Source organism: Pipistrellus kuhlii, unplaced genomic scaffold (genome assembly GCF_014108245.1).
Source record: "Pipistrellus kuhlii isolate mPipKuh1 unplaced genomic scaffold, mPipKuh1.p scaffold_m20_p_1, whole genome shotgun sequence".
In the NCBI taxonomy this organism is placed as follows: Eukaryota; Metazoa; Chordata; class Mammalia; order Chiroptera; family Vespertilionidae; genus Pipistrellus; species Pipistrellus kuhlii.
Genome location: NW_023425404.1, coordinates 55,232,253 through 55,254,456, shown reverse-complemented (window position 1 = coordinate 55,254,456; position 22,204 = coordinate 55,232,253). Strand labels below are relative to the sequence as shown.

Sequence of the window (22,204 nt, the reverse complement as noted above, 5' to 3'; positions counted from 1 at the left end):
CAGCCATCTTGTGACAGCATGAGGATTAATTTGCATATTACCTCCTTATTATATTGGATACTATTTAATTTATTTATTTATTAGATTTAGCATTTATTGTCAATCACCCCACTCTAAAATGTAAATTTAGCGAGGGCAGGCATTTTTGTCCATTTTGTTCGTCATTGTATTCCAAGACCCTAGAGAAGAATTCCAAGACCCTGGAACATAACACATGCTCAATAAATATTTGTTGAATGATGTTTCTGTAGATGATGTTGATAATAATTACGAAGAAGAGATATTATTCAATGCAAACAGGTATATTCCTAGTAAAATATAAAATTTTCATCTACAAATAATGGACAATTACAAAAACAAAATTCCTTTGGGAAGGAAGAAGAATGAAAAAATAAATTAATTATTTGTCTCAAATTGCATCACAATTCTCCAGACCTTTTTTAATGGCTTTTAAAAAGAATCTTCCTCTCTGCCCTGGCTGGTTTGGCTCAGTGGATAGAGTATCAGCCTGCAGACTGAAGGGTCCCAGGTTTAATTCTGGTCAAGGGCACATGTTTGTGTTGAGGGCTCAATCCCCAGTAGTGGGCATTCAGGAAGCAGACAATCAATGACTCCTTCTCATCACTGATGTTTCTTTCTCTCTCTATCTGAAATATTATATATATATATATTAAAATCTACTTCAGTGATCTCTAACTGTGTTAAGGTGCTATAAGAGCATTTCACACCAAATACACACCAAATACAGTATAAAATAGTTGTTCCCTTATACCCAAACTTATATTTTAAGTTTATGCGGGATATTATTGTATTTCAGAATCTAGTGCCTGTTCCCATTTATAATTATCTTTACCCATAGTATAGTGGTTCTACCCAACCACAATGAAGGATGGTGCCTCTGGTATTATCAGAGTATTTTCTACCTTGTTTGCCCATATAATTGACATAGTAAAAATAGAAAGAAAAAAAAAAAAAAGTAATTGCATTATAGCCACCACAACTTGACACCCTTATTCATCCTTCCCTAATTTTTTTTTTTTCTTCAGCTAAGACAGGAGATGATTTATTGTGCACGTTAAATTCAGCCACAACTGAGAACAGAACCAGTCCAGAGTGTCAGGGGTCAGGGGCAAAGGTCCAAGAGAGACTTTTTGGAAGAGCAGGGTGGGACTCTCAAAAAGCGGCCGCGGTGGTGTTCAGATGGCCCGTATGCATGTTCCAGATCCCACGGAGATGTAGGCAGGCAGTCCGACAGCTTGAACCGGCCCCGGGCCTCTGGCCTCCCTCTTCTGCTCCTGTGGCTTCCCCGGTGCACAGCTTGCGGTTTACTTGGACCTCTGCCTCATCTTTCTTCTTTTGAGCTTCAGCCTGCGCATTCACTTCTTCCTCCACTTGGCTCTCATGGCGCAGAGGTTTCTAGGAAGATGGCGCTAAGGCCGAGAGCCATCCTTCCCTAATTTTTTATAGACTCCTTCACCTTACAGTCACCAATAGTTGCAAATCTATATCTTTATTATCATTTGCCATGTACATTTATAACTTAATAACTAGATTGGTAATCATGAAAGTTAAGTGTTTGATCATTTTTAGCAAAATATACATGTTGTGAACTTCAAGACATTTTAAGACTTCTGATTTAAGATTTCTCTTGGTAAGTAATTATATTATCTTTACTGGAATGAATTGAATCTAGCTTGGGGTTGATGATAAAATCAAAGTGACTTTGAAACATAAATAATCTAATTCAAGTGAGAAGAGGCACACAGTCCCTTACCAAACATGGATCTCAAATCACTGGATGTGATGAATAGTTGTTACAGCATTTGGAGCTCTCCCTTAGTATAGAATCCCTTGTAGTTTTGAACAGAGGGTTACTAGGACAAAAGTTTAAATCTCATGCAAAAGTAACAGAATTAAGTGTGTCCTCAATGAATGGTATTTTTTAAAGTTTTCTTTAAAAAACACCCCACTCACATAAAGCCGTCCAATCCCAATTAACCATCGTCACTGTGATTTCCTGATCTATGACTTCTTTGTCTCCAGCTCCATGCTCTGATCGCAACTGTCACTGAGTCACACAGCCTGCTCTAGGCATAGAGCCAATTTGATTACAACAACTGCTTGTGTGACAGAGAAAGGTGGTTTTCAAAGCCCTAGCAAATGGCTCACCCAAGCTTCTGACTCTGGGGCATACATTTTGACTGTCATTCACAAGATGAAAAATAAACATCGGCCTAACCTAGTAAACCAACAACCTGGAAAATACTTAGGAACACAGAGTTCTATCACCAGGACACAGTAGGAAAGGTCACATGGATCACACTCTAGCCTTATAATAAGTAGACATGAGCACAGCCACATTCCTCAAGAGCACAATTTCCATGCACTCAATATGTTTGCAATCTTATTTTTGTTTTCCAGGCATACAATTGTGGCTGGCTTGTTTTGAATCCCAGGTGCCTAGTACATGGTATATGCACATAAAATATTTAACTGAAGTGGAATGAAAATAACAGGTCACTTAGAGACAAAAAAAGGCACCTGCTTGTTAGCCTCATCTACCCAAAAAAAACTGCTAATTAAGGGGTAGGTGATAGGAATCTAAGGACTCTTTCAACTTTTAAAATTGAACAGAGTTATTCAGTTTTAAGTTAGTTATATTAGTTCGATGGAAACCAAGTCCTGTTTTTTAACTTATCAAATTATATGGTAGTCTACTAATGTAGTTAAGACAATAAAAAATTGTATATGTAAATAAGATGTCCTAACCACTATGACGCCTGGGCAGGATATCACCCTGTATTTATTTTCATGTTTCTGTGTTTCCCTTTCTGGTTATCACTGAAAACATAACCTAAAATTCTTCAAACTCCTGGAAAAGATTAAGCCTTTTTCTATAATACTGGAAGCCTGGTGCATGGATTCATGCACATTAAAAAGAAATTAATTAGAGGAAATATTTTAATATCGCTAGTCATCCTTTCTCTATAATGAAAGTGTCAACCAAATTCACAATCGATAGTGACAGATCGAAACACATGTGTGTGATTGGTGCCAGTGAGAGCTTTATATGTATCATGCATGCACAAGTCAACTTAGCCTTTTATATATATAAAATAAACTTGCTTAATTAGACCTGCTTTCTAATATACTAAACTTTTTCCAGCCCAGTGAAGCACCCCAACTTCTCTTTCAGGTAATTGTCAGCAATACAGCAGTAAATATCAACATACAACATATTATTACTATAGATCACATGGGGGAACAAAGGGTGACATATTTAAATGTAGCAGTGAGAAAATATTTATATTCTTCACAGTGAGAAAACCTGAAGTCATTTTCATGTTCCACCATTTCTTTCTTTTTATTCAGTGGGGTCAAGTTTCTAAACTTTCTAAATCTCCATTTTCCGACCAATGAAAAGAAAATAAGATTCCACTGAATCTCCTATCTACCTACTCCAGGACTTCTGTGAGGATCAAATGAGATAAGGCATGGGAAAACGCTTCACAGACATTTGGTTAAAGTGTAAAATGTTTGCACCTAGCTATAAAGCAAGTTGTGTTCCTGGGCTGAAGAAATTTCAAGGAGGCTAGTTGTTTCTAGGGAGAGGAAGCTAGGCATTGCTAAGAGATGTCATTACCTGGCACCCACAGCCACTATTTCTAGGCTGGGCTGGGGGCTGCATTTTGTGCCATGGGATCTCAGCAGCATCGGCTACAGTTTGGTGGGGTGTCACTCCAGGGTGGTGTCAAGGCCTGTGTCCCACTTGGAGGAAGCCAAGTGTTGCTTTGTGGGCACCAGGTCCACAGTGCCATTTCTCTGTGCGCATCACGGCAGCTCCTGCATTGAGTGTCTGCCCCCTGGTAGTCAGTGGGTGTTATAGTGACCGGTCAGATGATCAGACACTTAGCATATTATTTATATATAGTCTAGAGACCTGGTGCACAAAGTTCATGCATAGATAGAGTCTCTTGGCCTGGCCAGTGATCAGGCCTATCTGTGGGGTGACTGGTGGGGCAATTGGAGAGGGGAGGGCTCCACTGGCACCTGCCTTGGCTGGCCTGGAGCCTGGAGGCTGGGGACAGCTCCTGCTTTGAGCATCTGCCCCCTGGTGGTCAGTGCACATTATAGTGACTGGTTGTTCCACCGTTTGTTCTATTTGCATATTAGGCTTTTATTATATAGGATATCTTTTGCTATTATATAGGATATACTAATTAGTATATCTTCATTTCATTTATATAGTTCACCTGACAAACCCTTATTAAACTGAATACATAGTTAGGCAACTGTTGGAGAAAAAAGTAGACTAAAATATAATCATTATAGCTACCATATAATTAATTATTCTTAGACCCCACTCCCAAGCTAGTGTTTATCACATATTATCTCAATCAAACAAACTTAGGTAGCTATTACTGTTTTTATGCCCACTTACAAAGGAAGAATGTTAGAGAGTTTAAATAATGTACTCAAGGTCACCTCTCTAATAAGTAGTGAGCTGAAGTTCAACCCACGGCTCCTTGATCCCAAAGCCCTGTACTTTCTTGTTCACACACAGAGGTAGAAGCAAAGGAGAATATTAATTTTATTTTATTTTATTTTAAAAATATATTTTATTGACTTTTTTACAGAGAGGAAGGGAAAGGGATAGAGAGTTAGAAACATCGATGAGAGAGAAACATCCATCAGCTGCCTCCTGCACACCTCCTACTGGGGATGTGCACGCAACCAAAGTACATGCTCTTGACTGGAATCCAACCTGGGACCTTTCAGTCTGCAGGCTGATGCTCTATTCACTGAGCCAAACCAGTTAGGGCAAGATGCATTTTCCTATTCCAACAAGCAATGTGGATGGCAAATGAGATATGTGTGCCTGAAACAACTTAAATGATTCTAAGGGAATAGAAAAGGAAACATAAGATGGACTTAGGAAAGTCAGTTTGGGGCCAGGAAGAATCTACAATTTTTAGTCATCCCCACACTTCCTTCCTCTAGTGTAGGGGTGTCGAACTCAATCAGAGAAGGGGCCAAAATCTAAAATCCAGCCTAAATCGCGGGCCGAATGGTTTACTGAACAGTCATAAACTGTCATTGTGATGGAAACGCAGCGGAGTGCAGTGATGACAGCGCGGTGCGGGCCACATTGCAAGGCCTGGCGGGAAGGATTTGGCCCGTGGGCCTTGTGTTTGACACATGTGCTCTAGTGTATATTCATCTCCAGCTCAGCCAGCTTTTTTATGTTTTTGTCTTGCAGATGGAGGTCCCCCAGGGCAGTCTGCTTTCCATAGATTTCTGGCCTCTGTAGAAATGTACCCTCCTTCCCTCTTAGCGAAGTCAAAGCTGGAGGTTTTCAAAAAGAATTCTATTAAGAAATAAAGGGAAAATGAACAAGGTGGAAGAAGAAGTAGAGTGAGAAGGAAAGGCAATATATATATGAAGAAAGCATTAGGACATTTGAAATTACGAAAATTCATCTTTATAAATGCCTGCCTTTTTGTTTGTTTGTTTTTGCACTATTGCTTTGTTTTGCAGTCCTTAGCAAAATTTACTCAGAAATCTGTCTCTTCAATTTAGTAAATTCAAAGATCTCAAGTTTCTTTCTTTGCCTTTGATTGGTGGTAGGGGTAGGGGGACAGCTAAGGTTTCTCTGTGCCTACTGGGCATATATCATCTTATTTCACTATGAGGACATGATGAAAGGACTATTATTATCAGCTTTTACAAAATAGGAAACTGGGCTTCATTCACTCAGAGGCAGAGAACAGCAGGATTTCTGACCAGGTTCCTGGGTGGACAGTGCTCTCTGCAACCTTCAGCACTCTCTGCTTCTTTTTCCTGAGGTGCTTCTTTCTACCACTCACTCATTTGCATTCCCTCCTCTAAAAGCTTCTTCAGTAGTGGAAGCAAAAGTCAGCCTTAGAATTGTGCGCCTAAGATTGGGGTTTGGAGATTTACATGCAAACACTCTCAGAATACTTGGGTTCAAATCCTTACGGATCATCTGTGTGTAAATGTGTGATCTTAACCTTCCCGATGAGATTTTCTCGTCAGTAAAATGGGGCTGAGTGATGGTGCTACCACTTTACAGAGTGAGAACTGAATATGTAAATACGAACCTAAGGGAAGTAATTAGAGCAGTGTCTGGCACAGATAAGCACTACTACATAATTACAAAAATGCTGCCAGTAGGTAAGTTGTTGCCTGGGAAGGAATAAGAAATTAGGAGTTTAATCTCCTTCCTAAAATAGGACATGTCATACTCACTGAGTCTCTCTGTTGCTATGGGTCAGCTCTATGATTTGGGACAATAATGATAAGCAGCAAGGAATGCCCAGAAGACAGAAATACTTTGGACTTCCCAGTGTCATATAAAATCGATTATATTGGTCTTTGAAGTAATGGTTCATCTGGAAGAAAACAAACCCTGTTGTTAAAAGATAAGCTGAGGCATATTACATTTTTATTTTATTAGAGCAAAAATTGATTGAAATAGGGCAGAGACAACCATGACGTAGTTAGGAGTGCTTTAGCAACAGCTCTTTAGTGCAAAGACTTTTTTTTAATATATGAGGCATAAACAAAGCAAAGAAATCCTTAGATTGACTATAGCTTAAACACTTGCCTTATTTGGAAAAACCTAGTTTGTGATTGCTTGTTTTTAGATTCCAATTTCTTTATCTGGAGGCATTTCAGGTTTAGGCTCAGTTTGCTGTGTAGATTATTAAGGCATTGAAGCCACCTCAGCCTAATGGCCTCTTTGTTCTATTAAACACTGTATTGGCCATTTCCCTAGTATGTCTATTTCTTTGGACAAAATAGATGCTACAGATAAATAGTTATTTGCCATGGGCTGGAACAACCTTCTGAGTTGATAGCTCAATGTTTTTGCTATACTCAGCCACAACCTTCCTACTCTTCATTCCAATACAGATGTTAGGAAAACACGGAGAGGGCAGATTGAAAGATAGCCCCACATGTGAAATATTCCCCCAAATGAACTCTTTCTCTTAAAGGAAAATGTCATTCTTTAATTAAAAAGATATCTATTGCCGAAACCGGTTTGGCTCAGTGGATGGAGCGTCTGCCTGAGGACTGAAAGATCCCAGGTTCGATTCCGATCAAGGGCATGTACCTTGGTTGTGGGCACATCCCCACTAGGGGGTGTGCAGAGGGCAGCTGATCAATGATTCTCTCTCATCAATGTTTCTAACTCTCTCTCCCTTTCCCTTCCTCTCTGTAAAAAATCAATAAAATATATTTTTTTAAAAGATATCTATCTATCTATCATCTATCTACTTACCTACCTAAATAGAGAATTACATAATTTGGAGGACTGGGGGAAAAGACATCTTACACTAATAAAAGAGTAAGATGCAAACTGACCTTACTTTCACGATGCCCACCAGCCAATCAGGAGTGAATATGCAAATTAACCCAACAAAGATGTAGAGTTAATTTGCATACACAACGCTGAGTGGCTGGAGGGGGAAGCAGGATGCTTGCATCATCACCACGGAGACAATGCAGGCATTCCACACTGCCCCAGCCTCTCCAGGCCTCTGGGCAGCATGGGAATGCAGAAAGGTGGATCTGGGCCAGAGCAAAAAATCAACTCCAGCCTGAGCGAAGGCAGTGCCAGCAGCCAGGGGAAGGAAGGCCCATATTTGTGCAAATTTTCATGCATAAGGCCTTTCTTTTATAATAATGCCCATTTAAAGAAAACTTCATTGAACAACATACAGTTTCAAATTAGGCCTATTTTCAATGGCCTGAAGGATTTAACTGGGTTTCTCTTAATCCACCAAGAAAGATGGATTAAGAGAAACCAAGATGGCAGCATAGATAAACACCTAAATTGATGTCTCGCACAATTTCAAAACTACAACTAAAAGACAAAACGTACATCATCCAAAACCACAGGAAGGCTGGCTAAGTAGAAATTCTACAACTGGAAGGAAAAAGAAAAGCACACCGAGACTCACAGGAGCTGCAGAAGGCAGAGGTACGGAGGCACGCACTCGGAAAGGGTTGGCAACTGAGTGTGCGGCTGGCTTTCTCAATCAGGAGGGAGACAAAAGATTCCGACTGCTCTAAACTCCAGTTCCAGGCAAGACTCTGGGGACCCAGACACATACAAGAAGAAACTGAATGTCTGGGAGAGGGCAACACTTGAGGGCGGCTTTCTCTCAGGGGTGCTTGCAGTGATTACCTGGAATACTGAGACCCAGGGGCCTCTTAGGGCAGGGCTGACAGGAAGCCATCACTGTTTGCTCCGCCCTGATCTCCTACCCCACGAAACCATTGCTGATTGTTCCACCCTGAGACTCTGCCCCATCCCAGCTAAGTGAAGAGGCTTTTGCATATGAATGGCCTGGTCTTCTGAAATCTAAACTTACTTAACAATCTTTCTGAGTCAGTGAGACCCAGAACATCCAAAAGAAGGCCCAAGGCCCTGCAGCAGTTTGCATTGCTTCACAGCTGGGCCTCATTTGGGCACCTGTTTGCCCCCAACTTCCCTCCTCTGCTAGCCTGGTCCCTCCCAACTGCCCTCTCCTGCTGGCCATCTTGTGGCAGCCATCTTGAGACCACATGGGGGCAGGATCTTTGACCACATGAGGGCAGCCATCTTGTGTGTTGGAGTGATGGTCAATCTGCATATTACTCTTTCATTAGATAGGATAGAGGCCTGGTGCATGGGTGAAGGCCAGCTGGTTTGCCCTGAAGGATGTCCTGGATCAGGGTGGGGTTCCCTTGGGGTGCAGGGTGGTTTCCAGGCCAACCACACCCCCGACGACCCAAGCAGAGGCCCTGGTATCTGGAATTTATTTACCTTCTACAATTGAAACTTCTGGAGCGGAGCCAAGCCTCCTGCTCACTCTGTGGCGGCAGCCATTTCTGTTGGAATTTATGTATCTTCTATAATTGAAACTTTGTAGCCTGGAGTGAAGGCCTGAGCCGGCCAGGGCTGCAGAAGCTTGGCTTCCTCCATTCCTTGGGGCAACCCTAGCCTCCTGCTCTTCCAGTTTTGTGGCTGCTGCCATTTCTGTTAGAATTTATTTACCTTCTATAATTGAAATGTTGTACCCTTGAGTGGAGGCCTGGGCCAGCCAGGGTGTGTGGAAAGCTTGGCTTGGCTTTCTCCAATGCCAGGGAAACCCAAGCCTCCCTTCTGCTCTCTGTGGCTACAGCCATCTTGGTTGAGTTAATTTGCATACTCGCTCTGACTGGCTGGTGAATGTGGCTGGTGGGGTGGCTTGTGGGTGTAGCAGAGTAGTGGTTAATATGCATATTACTCTTTTATTATATAGGATGCTGAAAAATATTATTTTTTTAAAATATATTTTATTGATTTTTTTACAGAGATGAAGAGAGAGGGATAGAGAGTTAGAAACATCAATGTGAGAGAATCATTGATCAGCTGCCTCTTGCACACCCCCCACTGGGTATGTGCCTGCAACCAAGGCACATGCCCCTGACAGGAATCGAACCCGGGACCTTCCAGTCCACAGACCGACACTCTATCCACTGAGCCAAACCAGTTTCAGCTGAAAAATATTCTTTAAGAAGAGGAAGAAGAATAAAAAGGTTAAGATAAAAATTATGAACAATAAATACATATCTATCAATAAGTGAATCTAAAAATCAAGTGAATAAACTGGTGAATAAAATAGAATCAGGGGCATAGAAAGGGAGTGGACTGACAATTCTTGGGGGGAAATGAGTGTGGAGGGTGTGGGAAGAGACTGGACAAAAATTGTACACCTATGGATGAGGACAGGGTGGGGGGGTAAGGGCAGAAGGTGGGTGGGGTGGGAACCAGGTGGAAGGGAGCTATAAGGGGAAAAAAGAGGAACAATTGTAATAATCTGAACAATAAATATTTGTTATAAAATAATAATAAAATAAAAAAGAGAGATAGATTGTGAGATAGATTGGTTAAGACTACCTATCAAGTCTTTGACATAAAGAATAATTCTTTATGCAAAATTAATATTTCTGATATAATATATATTGAGTTTATGTATGAACCCTGACTTTGTCTTACTGTAGAAGTTTCCTTTATCCTATTATTCTTAGAATACTTGGGATATTTCATTTTTAATAGGTTCCTCAGAGAATTCTCATGCATACCAAAATTTGGAAACCACTGACATACTTTCTAATGGTTACCCCATGGTACATTGTAAGGACATAGTATCATTCATTTAAACAATCTCTTTTTCTTGGAAATTTAGGTTTAATGTAAGTGTTCACTATTATAGATCATACTAGCGGCCTGATGCACAAAATTTATGCACATTAAAAAGAATTAATTAGAGGAAATATTTTAATAGTGTTATTTGCCCTTTCTCTATAATAGAAGTGTCAGAGATAAAAGAAAATCTATAAAATGTATATGAAAATTTCCCTCCTGTCAGAATCTGTGGCATGCTGTGGGACCCAAAATCAAGTCTCCACCCACCCACATGCTCCGCAGGGTGGGGGGTGCAATCTCAAGTCCCCTATCAAACCCCGCCAGGCAGGGGAGCATGGCCTCAGGTCCCCTGCCCCAGTGTGAGGGCATGAGGGTGCAAGGGCATGATGACCATTTGCATATTAGCTCTTTATTATATAGGATTGTAATGACCATCTTTATAACAACAGTTAACATTTATTGCATTTTTAGTGCTGCCACTATACTACACTTTTATTTTCTTACGATAAATACTTAAGAGAAAAATTACTAAGATATATTTTGTGTATTTTTAAGGTTTTTTTAAAAATATATATTTTTATTAATTTCAGAGAGGAGGGGAGAGGGAGAGAGAAAAAAATGTCAATGATGAGAGAGATTTATTGATTGACTATATCCTATATGTTCCCCACTGGGGATTGAGCCCAAAACTTGGACATGTGCCCTGACTGGGAATCAAACCCTGATCTCCTGGTTCATGGGTCGACACTCAACCACTGAGCCATGACAGCTGGGCTAAGTTTTGTGTATTTTTTAAGGTTTTTGATGCCGAGATGTTACTCCAAAAGGTTTGCTCTGTGACCACTTTTGAGTGGGAAAGCACTGATGTTACATGAAGACTAGCATTCAGCTGTGAGTTTAGTAAGTACCCACAAACAGTGCCTCATTCAAGAAATTTAGAAAAGATACAGCACAATGTCCTGACTCAAGCATCATATCTTAGCTGCTATTGTTGCTAAAAGTAGCACTCCTGAGTGGCTGCTTCCAGGAATGCCTATCCAGAATCCGGCCACAGAGACTGTGTGCTGTTTCTGGGAACTGGCACATTTCACACGCTGTCCCTTCCAGGGCCCATCAAGGCAGAGCCAGCCAGCTCCTGTAGTCAAGAGAACAAAGGGCAGTGTGTAAATGCCGAATCCAAGATCATTTGTTATAGAATTCAATATGAAAATGTTCTGATATCAGACAAAAGAAATGTGCAAATCAGACAAAAGACTTGTGTACCCAAATAGTTAAGAAATTAAAGCAAGCCTAGCCTTGGCAGATGTGGCTCAGATGGTTGAGTGCACCAAAGGTCAGTGGTTAGATTCCCCATTAGGGCATATGCCCAGGTTAGGGGTTCAGTCCTAGGTCAGGGTTCATGCAGGAGGCAGCTGATCAATGTTTCTCTTGCATTAATGTTTATCTCTCCCTCTCCCTCTCTCTTATATTCTCTCTCAAAAAAAGACAAACAAAAAAAAAACATATTTTCTACAAAAAATATGAATTATTCCCAATAATATGAATTACATGTTCATACTATATCTTAACCATCTACTATGGGGAGGAAGAAATTGTTTGGAAGTATGACGTTTTTCCATGTTAGACCAGTGTGAGATTTTTTGGCTACCTAAATAGACATTTTAAAAATCACAGCAGCAACTCATTATAATGCTAGCACTGGGAGACAAAGCCATCTTGTTTTCAAAGAAATCTGGTTGATTTAATGAACATAATTAGATCACTTAGGATCTGTGTACAAATAGTGAAATGCAAGGCTAATCACCTTAGCATAAAGCAGAGAGAAAACATTTGGTACCCTGAAAATGTAGAAAGTTGAAACTGGAATGAATTTTATATTTAACTAGAGGCAGAGTGCATGAAATTTGTACATGGGGGGAAGGCAGGTCCCCTCAGCCCAGCCTGCACCCTCTCCAATCTGGGACCCCTTGGGATATGTCCGACTGCGGTTTAGGCCCTATCCCTAGTATCACGCCTATACCGGTAGTCAGACATCCCTCTCACAATTCTGGACTGCTGGCTCCTAATCACTCACCTGCCTGCCTGCCAGGTTACCTCTAACTGCCCGCCCATGCCAGCCTGATCACCCCTCACTGCCTCTGTGTGCCAGCCTGGTTGCCCCTAACACGGCCCCTGGCTGCCAGCCTGATCACTCCTAACTGACCTGCCCCCCCTGCCAACCTGGTTGCCCCTCACTGCCCCCCTGCCAGCCTAATTACCCCCAACTGTTTCCCCCTGCTGATCTGGTCACCCCCCGCAGCCTACTGTTCAGGCATTTGGTCATCCCTCACTAAGCCCCCTGTCAGCCTGGTTGTAGGCATCTTGTGAGGACATGAGGGTCAATCAATTGCTCAACCAATCCTTTTAAGAAGATAGCAAAAGTAGGGCCCTGGCCAGTGTGACTTAGTTGGTTGGAACATTATTATCTACACCAAAAGGTGGTGAGTTCAATTCTGGCCAGGCACATACCTAGATTACTGGTTCTATCCCTGGCTGGGGCACATATTGGAGGCAACCAATCAATGTTTCTCTCTCTCTCTCTCTCTCTCTCTCTCTCTCTCTCTCTCTCTCTCTCTTTCTCTCTCTCCCCCCCCCTTCATCTCTCTAAAAATCAATTATAATAATAAAAAGGAACAAAAAGAACAATGTAAAGGTACAACTTATAAATAATTTTAATAGAGATTACCTAACCCCCACTTTCATTTTATTGATTAGGTAACTAAGGCATAGAGTTAAAGTGAACTTCTGAAGATCACATAGCTAGCAAATGGAAAGTGCAAAGGATATCTGATTATACACCAGCTAGAGGGTTGGTATACAAATTTGTGCATGGGTAAGTTCCCTTGGCCTGGCCAGCAATGAAGGCTGACTGTGGGGCAACTGGCAGAGCGATTGGGGTCCCCACTTGCACCCACCTTGGCTGGCCTGGGGCCTGCAGGCTGGGGGAAACTCCTTCATTGAGCCTCTGCTCCCTGGTGGTTAGTGCACATCATAGCGACTGGTTGTTCTGATGGTTGTTCCATCATTCAGTTGATTTGCATGTTAGGCTTTTATTATATAGGATACTCAACTCAGTGTCCATTCCTTTCTTTCCCTTTTTTAATGTTCCCCAAAATTTCCAAAGAATTTTCAATTGTTACATATAAATGCTCCTCCCTTAAGGAAAAGTATAAATTGGGCATCATAAATACTAAATACAGGTGTTTAGTTTTTCCTCTCCACCTACAACATGCCTGCTATATGATGAAAACATCCCTAAAAGCCTTGTGTATATTAAGTGTGTATCTTTGACTGGGTGTCTATCAAAGCAACCAATCACTCTTCATATGGATTTTGTGAAGAGCCAGGGACGAGGGGTTCTGGAGTTTTCTATAGGGAAGATTAGGGGCAGTAATTTAAATAAAAGATACTGTTTAAAAGAAGGACTATTAGAAGCCCTAGCCAGATGCTCAGTTGATTGGAGCCTCATCCCATACACTGAAAGGCTGTGGGTTTGATTCCTGGTCAGGGCACATACCCAGATTGCAGGTTCAATTTTCAGTTGAGGCCCAATCCAGAGGCAACCAGTCATTGTTTCTCACATCGATGTACCTACCTATATCTGTCTCTCTTAACACCCCCCACCCAACCCTACTTCTTCTCTCTAATAAAAAAAAAAAAATGAAACAAAAAAGGGAGATCAGAAGACAATCTGATCTAAGGAGTAGTATGGTGAGGACAAGGAAAATTTCTGTGGTTGTTGTTTCCTGTTATAACCAGCCTGAGCACCAGAAACCAGGTCTGGCACACAGTAAATGCTTAGTTAATGTCTGTTGAATAAAAGAACATGAGTTTGGCACTCGGGAGACCTGTGATCCAGTTCTGGATTTCTCACTAGCCTTGGTCAATCCACTTTTCTGAGCCTCTTTTTCATTATCTGTTACATGACAGGCTTGGACTAGATTAACACTGTCATAGATACAGATGCTTTTTTTCTGCCAAGCACCCACATAGCAGGGGCCTGCCCCTTTTCTCTATCATCTTTATGATTATGATCAAACTACTAATCCCCAAATTAGTCAAATCTAACCTCCCCATGGACAATGTTGACTGGTCCAGGCATAGGGACTCCCAAGCTGGGCCAATATGAGTTTTTTCCAGAGAAAAACTGGAACAAAAAATTTAATATTATCCTCCTTCTCATGGCTGAAATTTAGAAAATATAAACCCACAATTGGTTGGTGGTAACCAATTCTATCTGAGTGGTAGAAGTATCCAATAGATAGAAGAAGAAAAAACAGACAGAAATTGAGCAGAGAGACAGAAACAACTTGATATCCATGATCCCAGCTGAACGGGGGGGCCCAATGCATTCCTGTCCTTTGTGTAACCCTCGCATTAAATTCCCCAATCAAAAATCAGATCAATCACTTAACCATTAGATTATCTATTTATTGAGATGAAAATAGTTAAATCCAACAAATTCTATATTTAACTATTTAAATGATTTGAGAGATGAGGGAAGGGAGGGAGAAACAGAGAGAGACATTGATTTGTTGTTCCACTCACTTATGTGTTCATTGGTTGTTTCTTGTACATGCACTGACTGGAGATTGAACCTGCAACCTTGGAGTATTGGGATGACAATCTAACCAACTGAGCTATTCAGACAGGGCTATCGATTGATTTTATTTAGGTCTATATTTTTAAAATCACCAATAAGGATATATTCTATTCTTTGAATGATTTTGGTAAAGAGGATATTGAGATAGGCAGAATTATATTAGCCAATAATGTTAGACTTGGTCAGTCAGAAAACGTGAATTCAAATCCCGACCTGCTTCTTACTAGCTTATGTAAGCTTGCACAAATAACTTCACCTTTCTGAGTCTTGAGTTTCCACATCTGCTAAATTGGTAATAAGGCTTACAAGAGATAGTATACATAGGATTGAATGAAATACCTGTTACATAAAATTTTAAATAGTATATAAATCTCAAATATATTATTAAACACTTTGATTGTCTTAAAATGTCTAAATATATCATGTTATCATTAATAAACACATAAAATGGTAAAATTCAAAGTAAGTTTTCTTAAGATTAGGAAGATTAATCAAAGTATCTTAGGTCTCATTATTGGGTAATAATTATTCCTCAGGCAGTTCCAGCAGAATAAAGGTTTCCTTTCCTTTCTTCTATTATTATCCCAATAACACCTGCTCAGTTTCATTTCAATCCCTGGTTTTATAAGGAAACACCCAAATAATATCATTTACACATGACCAGAGGTAGAAAATCCTGGCAAGAAATTATACCCAAATATTTTGACTTGGCCTTTTATTCTACTTATGTTTTGCACCTTTCCCCCTTCATGAATGTTCTGGCCAGACAAGAAGGAGCTGGAATGAAAGAGTGTAATTTGGCTGGAAAGAAAAGTTCCAGTTATCCTTGTATTGCTATTAGAGAACAAATTCCCATGCCACTGGATGGTAGTGTTAGCCTGAGTCGGGGAAGCGTTGTCTTACAGGACAGGGCTTCCTCAACCTTAGCGCTATTGACATATCAAGTGGGACAGTCCTTTATTCTGAGAGGCTATCCTTAGTAGCATCCCTGGCCTCTACTTGGTATATGCCAGTGGTATTCTTCTCCCTGCCCCAGCTGAGACAACTGAAACTATCTCCAGATATCATCAAATTTCTGAGAGTCAGGGGTGCAAAATTGCCCCTGGTTGAGTACCACTGTCATGTAATAATTCCCTGTGGTCTTTTTTACTGTGTTGAAGATGAAGTGACATCTGATTTGCCAAGGTTCAGGGCTTCATTCCAGTCAGGGCATATACAAAAATCAACCAATGAATGCATAAATGTGTGGAACTGTGGAACAACAAATCTCTCTCTCTCTCTCTCTCTCTCTCTCTCTCTCTCTCTCTCTCTCTCTCTCTCACTCTTTCTCTCTCTCTCTCTCTCTCTTCCTCTCTCTTTCTAAACATCAATTTAATTTTTTTAAATCCAAATTTCATTGTTTTATCTAGAATATTTTAAGAATACACTTTGTAAATATTTGTCCTCCACCTTATATTATGCTTAAAAGCTCAAATCAGATGATGAGTGTAAAGTCAGTCTCATCTTTCTTCATAAGAGTCCACACCTCTACAATTTTTGTGAATCTTAGAAGGACAGCAAGAGGAGATGCCAGAACAATGTTCCCAAGTTGAAAGAAGTATGCCTGTATGTGGGCTTGAAGGGGTGGTTGGGCCAAGGGCTTAGGGAGCATGAGTTATACCCACAATGCAGTGCATTTCATTGGTGCTTTTATGAACAAGCTCCATCAAGTGGGCCACTAGGTTAGCAGCAAGAATCAGAAGGTAATTTTCCCCACTTCTTTCTTTCCTACTTCCTTCCTTTATTTTATTTTTTATTTTTCTCTATTTTTTCTCCTCTCATCTTCCACTTTATTTCTTTTCCTCCTTGTCCATGACCTTCTTATAGTTACTTTCTCTTCTGTTACTATTTTATTCAAATACTGGTCATGGAAGTTCAGCATTGACTATGAGTGGGGCTCTGGAGCTAGATAGCTTGAGTTTGAATCAGGACTCTGCTACTTTCTTGCTATGAAACCTACTCAAGCAAGTTATTTAACCTTGTGTGCTTTCATTTCTTCACGACTAAAATGGAGATGATGCTAATAGTACCTGCCCCATGGTAAGGTCAGTGTTAACATATGCAAAGCATGAGGAAAAATGCCTGGCATGAAGTAAGCAACCAATAAATGTTAGCTATTACGATGTTCCTCATGTCCTCCACCAGAGAAGAACATGTACCACATCCTATATAATAAAAGGCTAATATGCAAATTGTCCTCATGGGTGGGAGTTCCACCAACCAAGAGTTAGATGTGTGCTGACCACCAGGGGGGGGCACAGCACGTGGCAAGCATCAGGGATGCAGTGCTGGCAGTGGGTGGCAGTAGAGGCACTGCCAGCCTGATGGGCCCCAACAAGAGCAGGACCGTGGCAGGATAGTGGAGTAGGTGAGTGGGCGACACCAGGCCAAGGCAGGTGTGAAGGGAGGCCCCAGCCTGCAGCAGTGGCAGGCAGCTGGGGGAAGAGAGACCCCCTGCCAGCAGCTGGCAGCTGCTAGGGATCATACCAGTGCACAAATTTTGTGCACTGGGCCTCTAGTTTTTATATAAAAGAGCCAAGCAACAACTGCCCATTTGTATTTATGGAGTGGATTATTCTGTATGGCTGGTCTGGGAAAGGAGAAAGTTAGATATCTGTCTTTTACGAGTAATGCTGGGTTTTATATACCATTTTTGTGTTGGGGAAGCTGTGCGAGGATAATACTATGGACAAATGTACATTTTACAGTAATAGAACTTAAAGTAGTTCATTAAATTTCTCTCTGATGCATTGTTATTGCTAGTCTGAATACAATGTATATAGTGTTTCAGTATGACTGGAGAAAAAGCAAATTTTAAAACTGCATACAAAAAATACAGAGAAGATAATTTTGAATACACTTTTAAAATAGTACTTTTATTTATTATTTTTCTTAGAAAAGACAAAGACCCACTGATAATAATCTATAATAATAAAGGTGTAATATGCTAATTAGACCAGATGTCCTTCCAGACAATCTTCTGGATGAAGCTGGGGCGGCAGGGAAAGCCTGGGTCCCAGGTGCCTGCCAGTGGCCAGAGGGAAGCCAGGGTCCCGGGTGCCAGAGGGAAGCCAGTGCCAGCAGCCAGGAAAAGGAAGGCCTACCCTTGCATAAATTTATTGCATCTGGCCACTAGTCTATCTATATATATAAAAGGCTAAGTGACCAACTGTTTGTCTGTCTGACCGACTCACCAGCTCACTGGCCGGTACATATGACATACACTGGCAAATTTAAAAATAAACGTTGACTCATGAATGAGTGATACATATAAATCTCCCATCGAATTTCTTAATTTTAATAGTTTTTAAAATTTCTTAAGCATTTACCAATGCTTTTATATCATGTCTTTGTTGTTGTTCTTGTTTATTTATTAATCAATTTATATATTATTGTCATATGCATTTCATACTATTAAGAAATCCGATGGAAGTTTTATATGTATCACTCATGCCGTGTCATAAATTAAAATTGAAAGTAGGTGCAATCATCATGCTACTGAGAAATCTTAATAGCAAATGGGGTCTTTGTAATGATACTAGGTTTATTATCAAAAGATTGCGACTAACATAAGTGAAGCTGAAGTATTGACAGGATCTGTAGAAAGAGAGGTTGTTCTGATTCTAAGAACTGATTTGTCCCCATCTGACACTGGCCTCCCATTTAAATTAATTCAAAGACAGTTTCCTGTGATGCCAGCATTTGCGATGACTGTTAATAAATCACAAGGACAAATTCTAGACAGAGTAGGGATATTCCTACCTGAACCTGTTTTCGGACATGGCAAGTTATATGTTGCTTTCTCTCGAGTTCAAAGAGCGTGTGACGTTAAAGTTGTAAATACTTCATCACAGAGAAATTACTCAAGCACTCTGTATACCACATTAAGAAAGTGTTTCTACTCTTAATGTGGTATACAGGGAGATATCAGAATAAGTTTAATCAATTTATCAGTCATTGTTTTTACCAATGTTTTTATATCATGTCTTTGTTGTTATTGTTTATTTATTAGTCAATTTATATATTTATATGCATTTTACTAATTTTCTTTAATCTCTGACACTTCTATTATAGAAAAAATGTGAATAGCAATATTAAAATATTTCTTCTAATTAACATCCTTTCAATGTTCACAAATCCATGCATTGGGCTGCTAGTATTTAATATGTGAGTATTTTCATAACAGTTACTTCACAACAATATTGTACTAAGGGTACAGCTAAGGAAATGGAGGCAAAGAGAAATTAATGAGAAGCAGATGGCTTAGGAAATTCACTGAAGAAGAAACATGAATGAAATTAAACCAAGTAACTAGGGAAATGGAAAATAAAACAAAAATAAGGAACCATATTGGGGATACTACATTGGCAAAAAGTAAGAACTGTTTACATCCACTTTGAGCGAGGGTGTAGAGGAAAGAGCACTCTCCTAACCCTAACCACTCCCTAACAAAGGCTAGTGCTAGTTAATGAGTCCTTTTGGCTTTATAAAAGACCAATATCAAATGAAGGTGATAAAAAAACACACAAAAAACACAAAAAATAATTATTGTTAGAATTTCAAGTGATTTCCAAGGAAACTGGACATTATAGATATGTGAAAAGTAAAAAAGACACTGTAATCATACATAGTTTATTAATTTGAATGAAAGATTAGCAAATCTCATGTCATTTACACATTTGAAGAGATAGAAGCTCCAGAGATATAAATTGAAAATAGAAATTAAAAGTTGTGCTTGTGCAGAGACAGGTTTGGCTCAGTGGATAGAGCGTCGGCCTGCAGACTGAAAGGTCCCGGGTTCGATTCCGGTCAAAGGCCTTGGTTGCATGCACATCCCGGGTAGGCAGCTGGTCAATGATTCTCTCTCATCTATGTTTCTCACTTTCTATTCCTCTCTCTTCCTCTCTGTAAAAAATCAATAATATATATATATATATATATATATATATATATATATATATATATATATATTTTTTTTTTTTTTTAAGTTGTGCTTGTGGAGTAATAAATTATTATTATCACATAAAATAATGTTTGAGAAGCACCAGACATCTCACCTTGCAAGTTATTGTACAAAAATAATTTGATACATATGAATATTTGGGTTCTAAAATCTTGGAAACAGTAGATAACTATAGTCTTTAAACCAATACATACTTACGAATAGTATCATGGACTATATCAAGAATAACTACATTTCTGAGATGTGGGCTAGACCAAATGCTGTAGGACTGTAGAAAGCAACTTTTCCCCTCCAAAATCAATTCTAAAAAGCATCTGGAAAATACCAGGAGATGTACTTAAAGGAACAAAGACAATAAGGCGAGGAAAGAGAGACTGTTGGAAGTACTTGGCACTGTTTGGCAGGGGCCCCAGAAGGAAGACTGGCATGACCCAACAAAGGAAGGAAACTTGAAATAAACAAAGATTGGCTAAAATACAGAAGACGATAAGGGTGTGAAGTGTTTTAAGGCTTCCTGATAAAGAACTTTAGAGCTGAGGGTAGCATTCTTTAATATAAAGGAAAACTGGTAACTTTTTGGGATTTCAATTTTCTAGAGAATGAAAATGTCTCTTCCTGGTAAAGTAAGGGCTTGACCAGATGTCACTGGAACTGAAGTTTAAAAATTCTAAACACAGAAATTTTCAACGTGGTGTATATTTTAGATTTTTTCAGACAAAAGTATTAAAGCTATTAGCATAGGATTCCAAAGTGGACCTATTTGGGAATGCTAATAAGATTAGTGTCATTAGTGGAAACAACAGCAGTTATTTTAATTACTTGTCATGGCATGCATTCATATAACATCTTGTATTTTCTAAATGTTTCCTTTTGGTGTCCCATGTCGGCCCCAGTTAGATGGCAAGTTTCTGCAAAGCATGTCTCCTAGCAGCTAAAGTAGTCTTGAAGATCTGGTACCTACATATATTTGTACCCATCCTCTTCTCCCCAGCACCCAAATTGATCTCTTGTAGATCACCGCAACAGTCTTTTTACTGGTCTCCAAAATTTTACAATATATCTAGGAAGACAGGAAAACCCGGAAGGAAACATTTAGATAACACAGTTAATAAAAACAACTGCTATCATTTCCCTCTAATACTGACATTTCCTGTATAACGCTCCTCCTACCTCCATCGCCTAAATGTCTGTATTCCTTCAACTATAACTGTCCAACTATAAATTATGAATACACACACACACACACACACAACACAGGTAGCAGTCTGGAAGGGTCAATGTCATATGTAAATGGGGAGTCTTAACTTCTGTTTTGTTTTGAAACTATAGTAGAGCAAACAGAAGTTACAATAAAACCCAAGGTTTTAAGACTTCCTGAGAGGGTTGTGCAGAAAACGACCAGGTTTCCGCATGCCTAATACAGTGTGATAAAGTTCTATTCAAGTGCCATGTCGCAGAAGGGGAAGAGCTCGGACCCTTCAGTAAGTCAGAAACAGAGAGTTAGAAAAAAGAAGGAATTTTTTTTTTTTTTTTTTTTTTTTAGGAAAATAAGGAGAGCTGACAGAACAGAGGAAAATGGGATGGGGTAGGGAGGAAAGGGGCAGCCCTCCAGTCATCTAGGCTGAATCCAGGAAGAAGCAGGCCAAAGTACTGTTAGGTACTCTAGATCAGAGGCCAGAAAGAAGAAGCTAAAAGCAAATTGGAACAAAAAACCTCTTCCAGGGGCCCGGGAAAATGGCTGGGAATGATGGGTGGGTCTGTCTTACTTTTTTACACTTGGAGGCTGGACAAACCTGAAGAAAAATATACCTAGTCAAGGTTAGGAAGGGCCACCATTAGAGAGAAAGAGAATATTTACAGCAGGGTTTCTTAAACTTGTAAACTTTAATGTGCAGATGAGTCACCTGGGGATCTAGTTAAAATGCAGATTATAATTGAGTAGGGCTGGGGTGGGGCCCGAGTCTGCATGTCTTTTTCTTTCTTTTTTTAATACACATTTTTAAAATTGATTTTTAGAGAGGAAAGAAGAGAGAAAAAGAAACATTGATGTGAGAGGGTGACATCAATCGGATGCCTTCACCATGCCCCCTATGCCATCAAGTCCCCAATCTGGATATATGTCCTTACCGGGATTTGAACTGGTGATCTCTTGGTACATGGGAGGATGCCCAACCACCAACTGAGCCATGCTGGCTAGGGCTCAAGAGTCTGCATTGCTAATAAACTCCCAAGTGAAGCTTTGCTGCTTCAATAGCAAGGGTTTATTTTACAGTACTACACATGGCATTTAAAGTATTTTTATAAAATAAATCAATCAGTGAATTAGTGCTTCCGAATATAGATACCTTCTGTAGGTTTA

The 22,204-nt window shown here is 40.0% G+C and overlaps 1 long non-coding RNA gene across 1 annotated transcript; it reads right to left on the bottom strand.

Annotated features, from left to right (window-relative positions):
• Nucleotides 1-1,289: 1,289 nt before the first annotated feature.
• LOC123651586 lies at nucleotides 1,290-15,776 on the bottom strand. Its single transcript, XR_006740395.1, has 3 exons — nucleotides 15,766-15,776; nucleotides 6,746-6,751; nucleotides 1,290-1,398 (listed from the first exon to the last, which is right to left on the bottom strand). It is a non-coding gene; the product is annotated as an uncharacterized LOC123651586 (long non-coding RNA).
• Between the last annotated feature and the right edge of the window lie 6,428 nt (nucleotides 15,777-22,204).